This window comes from Pipra filicauda, unplaced genomic scaffold (assembly GCF_003945595.2).
Source record: "Pipra filicauda isolate LSUMZ 115617 unplaced genomic scaffold, ASM394559v2 scaffold51_size4534324_pilon, whole genome shotgun sequence".
Lineage (NCBI taxonomy): Eukaryota > Metazoa > Chordata > Aves > Passeriformes > Pipridae > Pipra > Pipra filicauda.
In genome coordinates this window covers 3,043,675-3,056,325 of record NW_024104665.1, presented here as the reverse complement: position 1 = coordinate 3,056,325, position 12,651 = coordinate 3,043,675, and the positions used below count along the sequence as shown (strand labels likewise).

General features: G+C 38.3%; 1 protein-coding gene across 1 annotated transcript in view; it reads right to left on the bottom strand.

The window, feature by feature from the left end:
- PPM1B (protein phosphatase, Mg2+/Mn2+ dependent 1B) overlaps positions 1 to 11,747 on the bottom strand; it is a 54,183-nt gene extending 42,436 nt beyond the window's left edge. The window contains exon 1 of the mRNA XM_039386964.1: positions 11,729 to 11,747. The gene's annotated coding sequence lies outside the window, so the exon portion shown is untranslated. The remainder of the gene's footprint in view (positions 1 to 11,728) is intronic.
- Between the last annotated feature and the right edge of the window lie 904 nt (positions 11,748 to 12,651).

The following is a 12,651-nucleotide window of genomic DNA, read 5'->3' as shown; positions in this document are numbered from 1 at the left end:
ACAGCATTAAAAAAAAAAATCTTGGCCACTGCTGATGTGCAGACAGTTACAGAAGGCATAAATTCTCTGCCACACTAGTTAGCCACTTGGATCTATTTGCAGCTTTTTTTAGCCATGTTACCACTTGCTAAATTTATACACAACAGGAGTTAAATTAAATGTAAAAGAGGTCGTTCAACACCACAATAAAATCACCATCACGTTCAAATTGGTAACATAAGAACACCAGTAGTACCAGCAGCCAATTATTAACACTTATGATGCTACAGGCATTTTAATGTTTACTGCAAAGCACATGACTTGGAAAGAGAGAATTCAAGCATCTGTTATGTCAACTCACAGCCTACACACACACAGTCTTCCAAAAGAACTAACTTTCTGTAAAATACAGGAACTGAAGGCTCCAAATAGGAATTGTTAAAATACAGTTATTTTTATACCTCGACTACAGTTTTAGAACATTTTTTTCCTTTGTCTCCTCCATGTTAAGACAATTTTTCTAATTACTAGTAAAGTTACTTCAGTAACAGTACGGTATTAGTATTAAGAGAATTAGTGCTTATAAAGGCAATTACAAATTTTTAAGAGGATCCATCTGTTTAGAAAGTCACTCCCTTATTACTAAAACAGATTTATCTTCCTAAATCAACCTGGTTGAACTGATTTGATTCATGTCAAATAAGGCATATCTCAAAGCATTTTTAAGGCAGTTATAAACAAATGCTGAAGAGAAGCAGCTGACTCTACGTGATATGTAATTATATACTCCCATACCGTAACAGAATCAATACACCTGTAATCACATGATATTCAATCCACTGTACAGTCTAGAAAGTTAGGTTTTGGACCACAGATGACTTCTCAGACTACATCAGAAAACACCCTACTCCCCCCCTGCTCTTTTATAGCATGCTCTACTTTTCCATCAGGCTAGAGAAACTTTTCAAGAAAAAGCCTGAAGTCTAATAAAAAAAAATTACTATGTCTAGGAACTGCAGAGTGAAGCAAATTTCCATTACCTTTTTTTCTGGCAGCAGGCTCCAGTATCGTTGCCTGGACACATGGAATCTTTTTCAGGTGTCTGCATTGAGGCTATCTGAACTGCTTCACTTGTCATCTAAACAGAGGAGTACTTGGCACAGAGCAGCCATTTGGCAACTTTCAAGCCTAAATACTCAAAAGTTTTGTCCAATTCATACTGCACCTTCAGTTCCACAACAAATTACTTGGATTCACTTTTAATCAATACAGTTTAAACTCTCAATTTGCAACATATTTCAACGCTGAACTTTCGGATATTTCTATTGAGTAAAAACTGTATTAGTTTTGCCACTATGCAAGTATCACAAAACGTGTCGAACTACACCTGTAAAAATTCAAAGGGCAATTTTGTCAATAAGAATGTTAAAAGTAACATGCAAGAAGACCATGCCGATTTTCAAGAAATCACTATTAGAGAGGGTGCTTAAGGACATGACAGGCAGTCAATGCAGTAACGATACATCTACACAGACTTGACAGCAAAAAGGATTCCGGGAAAGCAAGCATGTTAATAATTCAACATTCACTTTATACGACTCATCACTTCAGACATCAGCTGCAGGCAAATTTGGATAACACAGATTAAGACACCATCACCAGCTCCACCAAAGGTTACTATTGCTCCTGGACACGGTTGGCTGCAAGACATGCCCTTGCTGGACTGAATGGTGATGGGAACATCTTAGCACAAAGATGCATTAAAAAACTACATTAACTGTAGCAAGGGGGCAAACACCCTACTCTGTCATCCCATTTATAGACAACATGTTGAGACATTTTAAAATTATTTCTATATTCCAAAACTCACATCTCAGTCTTACCACTTAATTACATATAAAGCTTATCCTGCATGTATTCTATACTAGTTTAACAAACTATCTGGATTAAACTATGTATCCATAAAATAATCATGGCATATAAAGGAATACTCTTAAGTATTCATGCTTTTGCAGAGCAACTGAAAGAATCAGATGAATTTAGCAGTTTAAAAAGAAAAAAGTAAGACATTTAGCTTGGGGATTACACAAATAGTTCAGTAAAACCTACTACATAAAAAACAAAACCACAGTCACAAAAAAATCAGAAATAGGTACATGAATAGAAGACTGCTGATCCAAGCCTTCAAATAGGTGCTGAATGCAGTATAATGAGTGCCAATTTCAGTAGGTTTCTACCTCCCCAAAACTGCTAGCATTAGGCAACTAGCTGCCTATATTAAGTGCTACTTCTATATTAGTCCCCAAAATAACTCTTAGGTCCTTCTGAGTGACTACATGTGAATGTCTCCAATGTCCCTTCTACAACCAGATACCACAGCCTTGTATTCCCCCCCTTACACAAGTACTATCTCTGCAATGGACAGCTATGTGCCTCTCCATTCTTCATAGAATGATTTGGGTTGGAAAGAACTTAAAGATCACCTAGTTCCAACCCACCTGCCATTGGCAGTGACACCTTTCACTAGACCAGGTTGCTCAAAGCCCCATCCAACCTGGCCTGGAACACTGTCAGGGAGAGGGCAGCCACAATTTCTCTTCCTACTATCTAATCTAAACCCAGCCTCTTGCAGTTTAAAGCAATTACCCTTTGTCCTGTCACAACACACCCTGGTCAAAAGTCCCTCTCCAGCTTTCTTGTAAGCCCCCTTTAGGTAATGGAAGGCTGCTACAAGGTCTCCCCAGAGCCTTCTCTTCCACAGGCTGAACGACTCCAACTCTATCAGCCTGTCATCACACGAGAGGTGCTCCAGCCCTCTGATCATCTTCATGGCCTCATATATATATCCTCCACTCTTCCCTGGGAGTGGTGTGAGAACGACACAACAAACATTAATAACATTTTGTCAAACTGTGCATGTAAGCTGAAGTCAATGGCATCACTGCTGAATGATGTTAATGGCTCCTACCACTTGACCAGTGTTTTAACTTGCAGACAGGTGCTGCCTGTGCATGTGCTTGAAGCTATGGTTTTATTGAAAGAAATGCATCTACCATTCCCTCCAAAACGCAGCAAACTTGCCCTCTGACTCCCAATTATTTCCCAATGTTTTGAAAGTGACCAAATTATCACTCGAATGCATTCACTGCATTCAGGCTCTGCGTTCGCAGAGAATTACAATAAGCTCAGCACAGGAATAAAAAGTAAACAAAAAAGTTACTAAGACAGTGCCAATTTAGTAAGACATTCCATGTTGTATCATGCAACTTAGTATATCAGTTTTAGAATTAGAAACACCTATGCTACCCAAAAGACAGCTCTGCATAGTAAACACTAGCTACAAGTAGCAACTCACTTGACCATTTTAGTTAAGGAACACAGCCACTGCCAGCTTATATGCCTCTGATCATTAGTGCATTTCAACAAAGTATTTAGTACTTAGTAAACAGTCATAATAGTCTGCAGGAATAGTATAATGTGCAAGAAGCCAAGAACTCAGAAATAGTCCCATTTTGCAAGTCTCACTATTCATGCTTTTTGTCATCTGATCACGGACAATTTTGAAAGTCTTACCTTGAATGTAGTACAAAAGCAAAACTTCTTTCAGATCTTTGTCTTTCAGATAGAGATTCACTTTAGAGACTCTTCCATGTATATTAAGGGTGAATAAAGCAGAAGAGCCTTTGAGTCTGAAAGCAGTAAGATGGGAGAATTGACCAATTTCTCTCCTAGTTCAACACAATTTTCAATACAATCTGTAACTCAATAGCTACTGCTAAACTGAAACTGATAAACTCCATGAGCCACTGGAAGAGGTCAAGTTAGTCAAGAAGTTCCTATTTGTCTACGTAATGCAGCAAAACATCACATGAATGCTTTTAACTTGTTAGAGATGAAAGTATGAAGCGATTTAAGATATCAACAATTCAGTGGCCACTACTTGCCAAAAAACTCTCACAATGTCAATACATACCACCTTCACAGATATCGTGTAACCAAATCCGTTTCCAAACCAGTAATACGTAAAGCACGTGACAGAGAGCGCCTGAATACAATTATGTGTATGCATGCATGTCTAAGTGCAGAGATAATGGAAAAATCTGATACACTAATGCAATAGTTTACAAGAATATATCCAGACCCTGCATGCAAAGGAAAAGAAAGACTAAAAGCTGAGATAGCAACTTATTCACAAGCACAGAAACCATGACAAAGAAGCCTGTTACTGGCCACTACAGATTTCTTTCAAAGCACAAGCAGAAGCACACAAGTATTCACTACGCTCTCTTGGTTACAAAAAAAACTAAGGAAGTTGCACTTTCCACAAACCCATGAGAAGGGTTATCACACTTAAACCCACCCAGTATGTAATTTCTGCAGCAAGAATCTAACCAAAGCCTTGTCCATTTTGGAGATGTTTATATGTAGCATCTAAGATAATAGTTTTTTTCACAGGCCTGGACAAAGAGGGAAGGGAACCAATACCAGAGAAACGGAGATTTAGTTCCACTATCCAGCATCTTGCTTCCTCCTCCCTCCCCAATAAATTCAAATGCTCTACAAATTGCTTTGTTTTACCACAAGGTTCCGAATAACAAAGGCAAGACATATGGTTAACTATAATATAGTTATATTATAACCATAATATATTTTTGACACTGAAAAAGAGTACTTTTCCTTTCTTTCTTAGATTAAATGAGTTTATTCAATGAATGTACCTTGCTTATTCCATGTTTACTCAGTAGACGGATTCCAAGTAACTAATGCTTAATATCAAAAATAGTCAACACAAGTAAGTGATTATGGTAAGGCTATTTTACTTAGGAGCACTAGAAATAAACACCATTCACACAAGGAATGAAGTTTCCAAATAAAACAGTATTGGTTAGTTTTGCTACTAAGTCCCACCCATGGGTGATTCTTCATAGAACGATTCAGAGCGGAGCGGACCCAGCAAGTCATCCATCCATTTCCTCCTCAAAGCTCAGTCAACACTGACCACAGTCCCAGGTGCCTAGGGCCTTATCTACTCAGGTCTTGAAAACTTCTATAGAGGCTTACAGGTTATCACTTAAAATCTCTTAATCCTCTTTACAGTAAAAACTTTTCAACATATATCCCCGAATTTCAATTTATGGCTACTGTCTCTTGTTTTCCCACTGCGTACTTCAGTAAAGAGACTGGCTTCATCTTCCTGGTATCCATCCTTGCCTATACCAGGATGGTTGCTACTACATCCTTCCTAAGCGTCTCTTCTTCAGGGTAAACAGTCACAAAAGGCTCTCGGCATCCCCTCACAGGTCACATACAACAGCTCCCTGATCATATTGGTGAACTTGCTTGAAGTTTATCAGTGTTGTTCTTCTTGAGGGTAGGGAGCACAGGAGCAAAACTGCAGACAATACTGCAGATGCACTCTGGGACCATGTGAAACAAATGCCAACTAAAAGGCAATAAAGCTGTTTTCATGACTAGCAGGGTGAACTGCTGACTTGTATTTAACCTGCTGTTCACCAGAACCAAGTCCTCAGTAAAGCTACAACCCAACCATTCTGCAGCACCGTTACCAGTCCTGGAAGAAGGCCTTGGTATGAGTCCTTGATGAACATTTTAAGACTCTGACAGGCCCCTTCCTCCAGCCTGAGTACTTCAGGATGGTCACCCTGCCCTTGAGCCACCCACCTCTGTGTCTACCACAAACTGATGAAGATGCACTTCATCTCCCTCTCTGGGCCACCAATAAAGACATTAAATAAAAGAAAGTAAGTAAGAGTAGGTCACAGTAGACCCTTGAGAAGCTCTAGTTTAACTGCTGTCCAGGCAGAGTATGAACCATGGGCCACCCTCTAAAACCAGTTTTCACTTGTCTAGTCATCCTCCCATTCAGACTGTAAATAGGAGTATGTTATGGGACACTAAAAAGTCTTGCTAAGGTCAAAGTAAAAAAAGAAAAAAAAATCCAAACTGCTCTGCCCTCAGTTGAAGACCTAGTCATCTGACAGAAGGCAGTCAGGTTGGTCAAGCATGACCAACCCTTAGTAAAGCCAGGTAGACTGTTCCAGTCACCTTTTTCAGGGGCTCAAAAATGTTGTGCTACAGGTTGATATAAACTACTTACCGATAGGGCTATCCAAATAGAGCAGTATTTAATGCTTTTATCAAGTGAAACAGAAGGTTTTCTTTATTATATAATATAGCAAGGATGCCTTAAACAGTGAACAGGAACCAGCTCTATGCTTCAACAATTTGCAGAATTCAAATGTTCTGAAGCCTAAATACAAGAACTTTGTGCATTAAAAAAAAGCAGGTCTCAACACGTGAAACACAGCAATAAAGCAATTGAGTTTCTGGATAATTTTCAAGGTATCTGGCAACTACACAGTAATAGCAGAGGTTATAAAAGGGAAAACTTGGTCTTTGTAACTCTACCTAAAACTTATTACAGAAACAAGTGGCTGAGAAAGGGAAAAGAAAGAAGTGAAAAATAACAGCAAATGACCAAGAAAACTCAAACATGTTTCATTATGGACATTATAAAGAATTTCTGGAATTCATATTCCTTCCACCTTTTCCAATAGTCTGAATTTCTCCCCAGCTGTATTGCAAGAAAATGCATTTTACTGAGACCTCTGAAACTGAAAAAATACAGGAACTCCTGGACACAGAATCAGTCAGTGCCCGACAAACAACTGCAAACTCTATTCTTTGCTAGTGATGACATTACTCATGTTTCACCCAAAATAGTTCAGTCCCTTTGCAGTTCATCAAAACTTATGCTTGAAACAGGCAGTGGATAAGATACTGTAGCTGCACATTAAGCAGTGAACGCCACCATAGTGGATGAGCTTAGGCAGTCCTCTTATCCCCTAAGCAAATTTGCAAATGTGACAAAAAGCACAGAAAAACAGCTTGACTTGCTCAGGAGCTTTCTGGCAAACTCCTTACCATGACCTTCACTATGCAAAGTTTTGGTTTCTGTTGTATTCTCGTGCCTACAGATATTCTTGTCAGCAACCGCTGGTATTTAATTAAACCGGAATGACTACTGTGAAGGGAGTCATATAAACATCTGTAGCAGGCCATGCATTTGGGGAAAATCCAAAAGAGGGGATGGACCTTTTCAGTTTAGTTATAATAGATGTTTTAATGTCAACATTTAATTGCACGCCCTTTTTTCTTTAGGATTGCTTTAGGATTTTCTTTAGGATCATTGTCACAGTTATATGACTTCTCTATGGTCTTCTCTTCAGTAACATTCCAAGTAAATATAGTACTTCCATTTACAAGACAGGTCACCAGGTATCCAAGAACCCACGTTAACAACTGCACAGGAACGTCCTTTGAAACATCTCAAGGTGCCATCTTAGAATAAGTTATGATAAGCTAAACTGGTAACTGCTGTAAGCCCACCTCCTGCCACATGTATTTTCTACTCCAACTTTTGCATCATCTCATATCCTCATATAGCAAGGTGATTCAAGAAGCTAAACTAAAAGAAAATTAATCTCAACAACATATACCCAACATATGCACATGACCTAACTTTCACCACAAAATGAGACACAGCTGAGTAGCAGCATGACAAGGAAGAGGATCCTGCACATGGTTAGAAGTAGAAAATTGCAGACATACAGCAGCACTAACATACTCAGGTAATCATACGAAAACCTCTTCCTCAATGAAAATCAGGATTATGAGTGAGTTCCAGAAGCAAATGCCTGAGTGCATGCAGAGGCCTAACAAAAACTCTCTTTTCTGTACTGTATCAACATTGAAAAGTGGTAAGAAACGAAACTATTCTAAGGACCTTTAACTAAAGAGAGGGATACCAGATGCTCACCAACTAGGCAGCATGTAGCAGAAATCTGTTTGTGTAGAGAGAACAAACTTCTCATAATGAGAGACAAAACCAAAGCCATATTATGTGCAATGAGTCAGCTTCCAAGAAGATGCTATATCCATTCTTTTTAAACAGCTGCAAAGAACTAGTATCAGATATGTCTAGTCCCCAGCACTCTCACCAAGGTAACATAAGAGTTAATGACTAGAAACCAACACAGAAGAAATTCAGAATTAAAAACTCATCTTCAACTGAATTACTTCAACTGTCCTTTCTCCAAGATTTTGAAGGCACTACCTTTGCTGGTTGAACCAATTAAGTCTTATTGCTTTTCCCCCTTTTAATTTAAAAATCATTCTGAATCACATCAGCTCTAACTTTGCTTTCTAAATGGAAGTTTAGTCCCAGTACATACTTTCAGTCATCCAAAGACCTTAGAAGAATCTTTGCTTTCTCAGCAACAGTCACGGAAGTCTACTAATTCCATAACACCTTACATCCAAAATACGAATAGATGCACTAAGTTTTCCACTATCTGCAGGACTTTCTTACACAATTTGGGACAAAAAATAACCAGCAACATGTACAGTTCAGGAAAAAGCACTATAGACTAAATCTTCTCTCATTCCACCCAGCCCTTATCAAGAGGGGATACAACATGAGAAAGAGCTGAAAGAAACCACAAATAAACAAAAAGGACAGAAAATGAAGACTAATAGCAAGAAGCTCCTCCCTATCTCACCCAGCAATGTCAGTGGTCAACTCACACTGGTTGCGTTTTACCCATGCTAGTATCAAAGAGTCAAGATACCTCTCAAAGGCAAACAGTTCCAGGAGGCAGTGGCAGGCAGCAGCACTTGGTAATAAAAGGCTGCATATCTGCTGATAAAAATCTTTCACATGACGAACAGACAAATGAACAGAAAACAGAACCCCATGATGAGAATAAGAAAGAATATCCCTTGATGAATAGCGTGCTCTGCCTACTCAAGTATTAGCTGAAGTTATTAATGAATTTATCACATAAGTTCTTTAGAAAGCATTGTAGTTTTCTTCCTTACTAAGAACACTACCTTTCCTGTCCTCTCCTGCCTTATTTTAGTTTCTCTCTTGGAGTAAAAGTAGCAGACTTTGACCCAAGGAAAGGACAGGATAAACACTAACTGGGAAGTGTTCTGAAATCAGAACAAAATGAACTGTACAGAAGCAAGTTTGCTCACAGAAGTTCACCACTTCTTTTTGCCCTAATGGTAGCTTAAAATGACTACTAAAAAGAAGAGAAATAGCAGAAAAGGATGATGAACATTCCAGTCCAGTGTTCTAGGACCATTACTTTACTTCAGAAAGGTTTCAAACACAAATCTGACAATTCACGACAGATCTAAGCTGTCATGCCTACTTTGTATGCACGAGCTTCTGTTTTAATCAGTGCTTCAATAAACAAACAAACAAGATCTATGAAGGAAGAGACAAAATGGAGTTTTCCACATTAACTTCGTATTCCTTGTGAAACTGAAAACATAACCAGGTTTCAAGTCTGGATGAACCTGGAGAAACCTTTCCAAAAAATTAGTTACTTCAGTTATGGCATTGCTACTCCAAGTTTTTATTTATACAAAACACATCTGAATCTGCTAAGCCTGAACAAAACAAACCAGTGAAAACAAATCACTTCCAGTAGTAGCTGACTAGTACTTTTCCTAGATGAGAGCCCTATATTTGTTCTGTACAGATTAGGAAATACGTAAAATTTCAGATTGAAAATAGTATGGTCATTAAATACAACTGAGAATATATGGTATTTTTCAAGGAAATTTTTTCCAAATATGAATTAATAAAATACAATTGCAGAGTACCTTCCACAGTGACATTTTTCTGACCATGTTAAATTCTGTTTCCTGACACTGGCAACAGCAGTACACAAGCAAATTTCAAGAATCCTGAACTATGCTGGAATTTTATTTCTTCACCTCCGACTCCAGAAGTAAGGTACCATTTTCACTTCATGTTAAAAAAATCAGATATTGTTTTGACTGTTTGTAACCTTATCCTCTTCCCTCCAGAAGTCAGATATGCTAAGTCAACAGCATTCCTTTTTTTCTTTAGATTAAAATAATACTGCAACAATAGTCAAAACCACAAAATAAGCTGTTTTGGTTAACAACAGCTGCTATTTTGAGTTCATTAAACATTTTAGAGAATTTCTTCTCTGGCATAGAATTTTTTTTGGTGCATTCTACTTAAGAAAGTGAGAAGTCATCCTATTGTATGTAATATTACAAGCCAGATACTAATCTTCAATAGCTCTTAACCTCCATCACTTTCATGCTCAAATACCATAAGAAAACACATAGAAGCATAGACATGGTTCAGCATAAGACAAACCAAAGGGAAACCAGAAGTAAAATAAATTTATTGTTTACTATGATATAAAAGCAGGATACAAAACATCAGCATCATTATGGCAGAGTCCTAACAATCCTTTCCTTCCACATCACATACAAACTTAATTATTATTTCCATTTTAAAACACAGGAAAAAGTTAAACTATAGTTTTTACCACTTATGAAAACACAAATGAGCTCTCAAGGCTTGCCTGCAGAGGACACTGAATAGCTACTGACTCCAGCAAACACTAAGAAACATCTCTTTCTAATGTAACCATCCACAAAGTGGTATGCTTGTCTTTTCCTTGATCCCACAAATTACTTGTAAGAGACAGACACATTAAACTGCTTCCAATTTCTTTACATTGCAAGAGATGCACAGAATCTAAAAGAGGCCTGGTTGGAAACCCTCAGAGAAAACAAACAATTGCTATTATTAATGCATTTTTTAAACGACTGAATGCTTCTGAACTTGAGGTTATCTTTTGAACAGCAGTTTGAATTGTGGTGCACTTATGGAGCATTTATAGAACAGGTTTCACACTCCCCTCTTCCCCCAGCTCTACCTATTGTTTTCACAACAGTGTTCTCATCTTGTTTATGTATAAAACCTCTATTATTTGAAGTCTTATGCACAATCTTCTACTACCTTAGATAAAGTACTCCTCAGAGTAACACAATCAGATACAACCTAGATTTTGCATGATTCCATCCACCAGTCTAAGCAATCAGCAATGAAAAGAGCAGGAAAGACATCATCTCAGAGAAAAGGAAAAGTGAAACAAAAAAATCTCTTGCTGTAATATGTCTCCTGGAAAAGTAATAAAGGCACAGAAAACATGACAAGCTAGTAAATGGATAAACACCCCATCTGAGGAGTTGATTTGATACATCTATAGGCAGTAGTCCTACAATTACTGAATAACACTGACTGGGTATAAATCCTACCTGTAATTAGACATTGTTAATAACCTCCTTAGGGGCATCACTTCAGTTCTTGATGACAACACCCAAAGTGAGACATCCATGAGTCTTAACAGACTGTCCTGTGCACTGGGACTCTATGGAGCTAGATGGAGCTGCTTTACCTTTTAAGATGAGGGACTGAACACTACCTGGGGGAGTCAGCGGACTACCTCTGTTAGGTCTGGATTCAAGTTTTACAACAGCTGAAGTAAGAAAAGAACTTCATGTTTCTTCTCACTATGCACGCTAAAAATAAGTAGCCTTTTCCTGAAAAGTCAACTATAAACAATTTTTACCAAATGTCCCACAGAGAACCAAACTTAATCTCAAACAGTAGAAAACTAGTGGCTGCAACTAGTACCACATCTGAAGTGAGGTCTTATGCACAAGCTGGTATTTAGAGTACTTTTTGACCAGGATAAGATTTTCCTGTCAGGAACTAGAACAAACAGTACAGACACATATTTTATTACTATACTAGGGAAACAGAGAGCAGGAGCAGACAGGACACAGAAAAAAAACCTGATAATATCTGTGCTAGATTCACCTTTCATACCTTTAGAGAAGGTCTCTGAAGTCAATGCTTTGAGTATAGGCACACTTCAAACAGAAGCAAAAGGAACAATTTCTTTAGCTTTATACACTGAAGACAGAACGCTCAAAACAGCCTGCAGTACCACACAGTTTCGGTACAGTACTTCTCATCTGAAAAGTTTCAAAGCACATTACAGTTTCAGCAGTTTTTCAAGGTCACAAGGGTAATCACAAACACAAGTCCCCGCCCCCTCCAACTGCTAATCCACCACCCTCAAAATCCAGCCTAGCAGTACTCCAGAGACTTCAGCACATACATTTTCAAAACCCTCATTCACTTCTCTCCGAGAATCATGGTCCCAAACTACTATATGTGGTACTTTCCATACATCTGCAATATACAAAGGCGACTTCACACCTGTCTACATTTATTTGGACATGGTTTAATAAGCATGCTGGATACTCTCAAGAATTTTATCTATCCTGCGAAGAAGAGATTTTTAGCATCCCTTAAGAAGCTGCTGTGAGGAACATCGTTTCCTATTTCTAGATATGTTACCTGAAACGCTGGGGGGGATACACTTTTAACTGTTCTGAAAGACATTTTGAATAGTGTTAATTATAAAAAAAAAACCAAACAAGCATAACAACAAAAACCACAAGTGAAACAAGAGATAGTGGAAAATAAAACAGCAGCAAGCCAAGCTATATGTGCTGTGTTTCCCCACAGTTTCACTGAAACTGGACAGAACTCAGAAGTTAACACAAGAGTAAATATTTTGCAAATAATCAGGTCTTGTGAGTTTTGTGGAAATAAACAGTCAGGACAAGGAGAGACATCCAAACTAGTGCCCCTTGAGGACAAGTGCAGTAGAAGCTCAAGCTGTTACTAAAACCAACTTCCCATACAGGACAGCAGGACAGATAATGCCCCACACACATGAA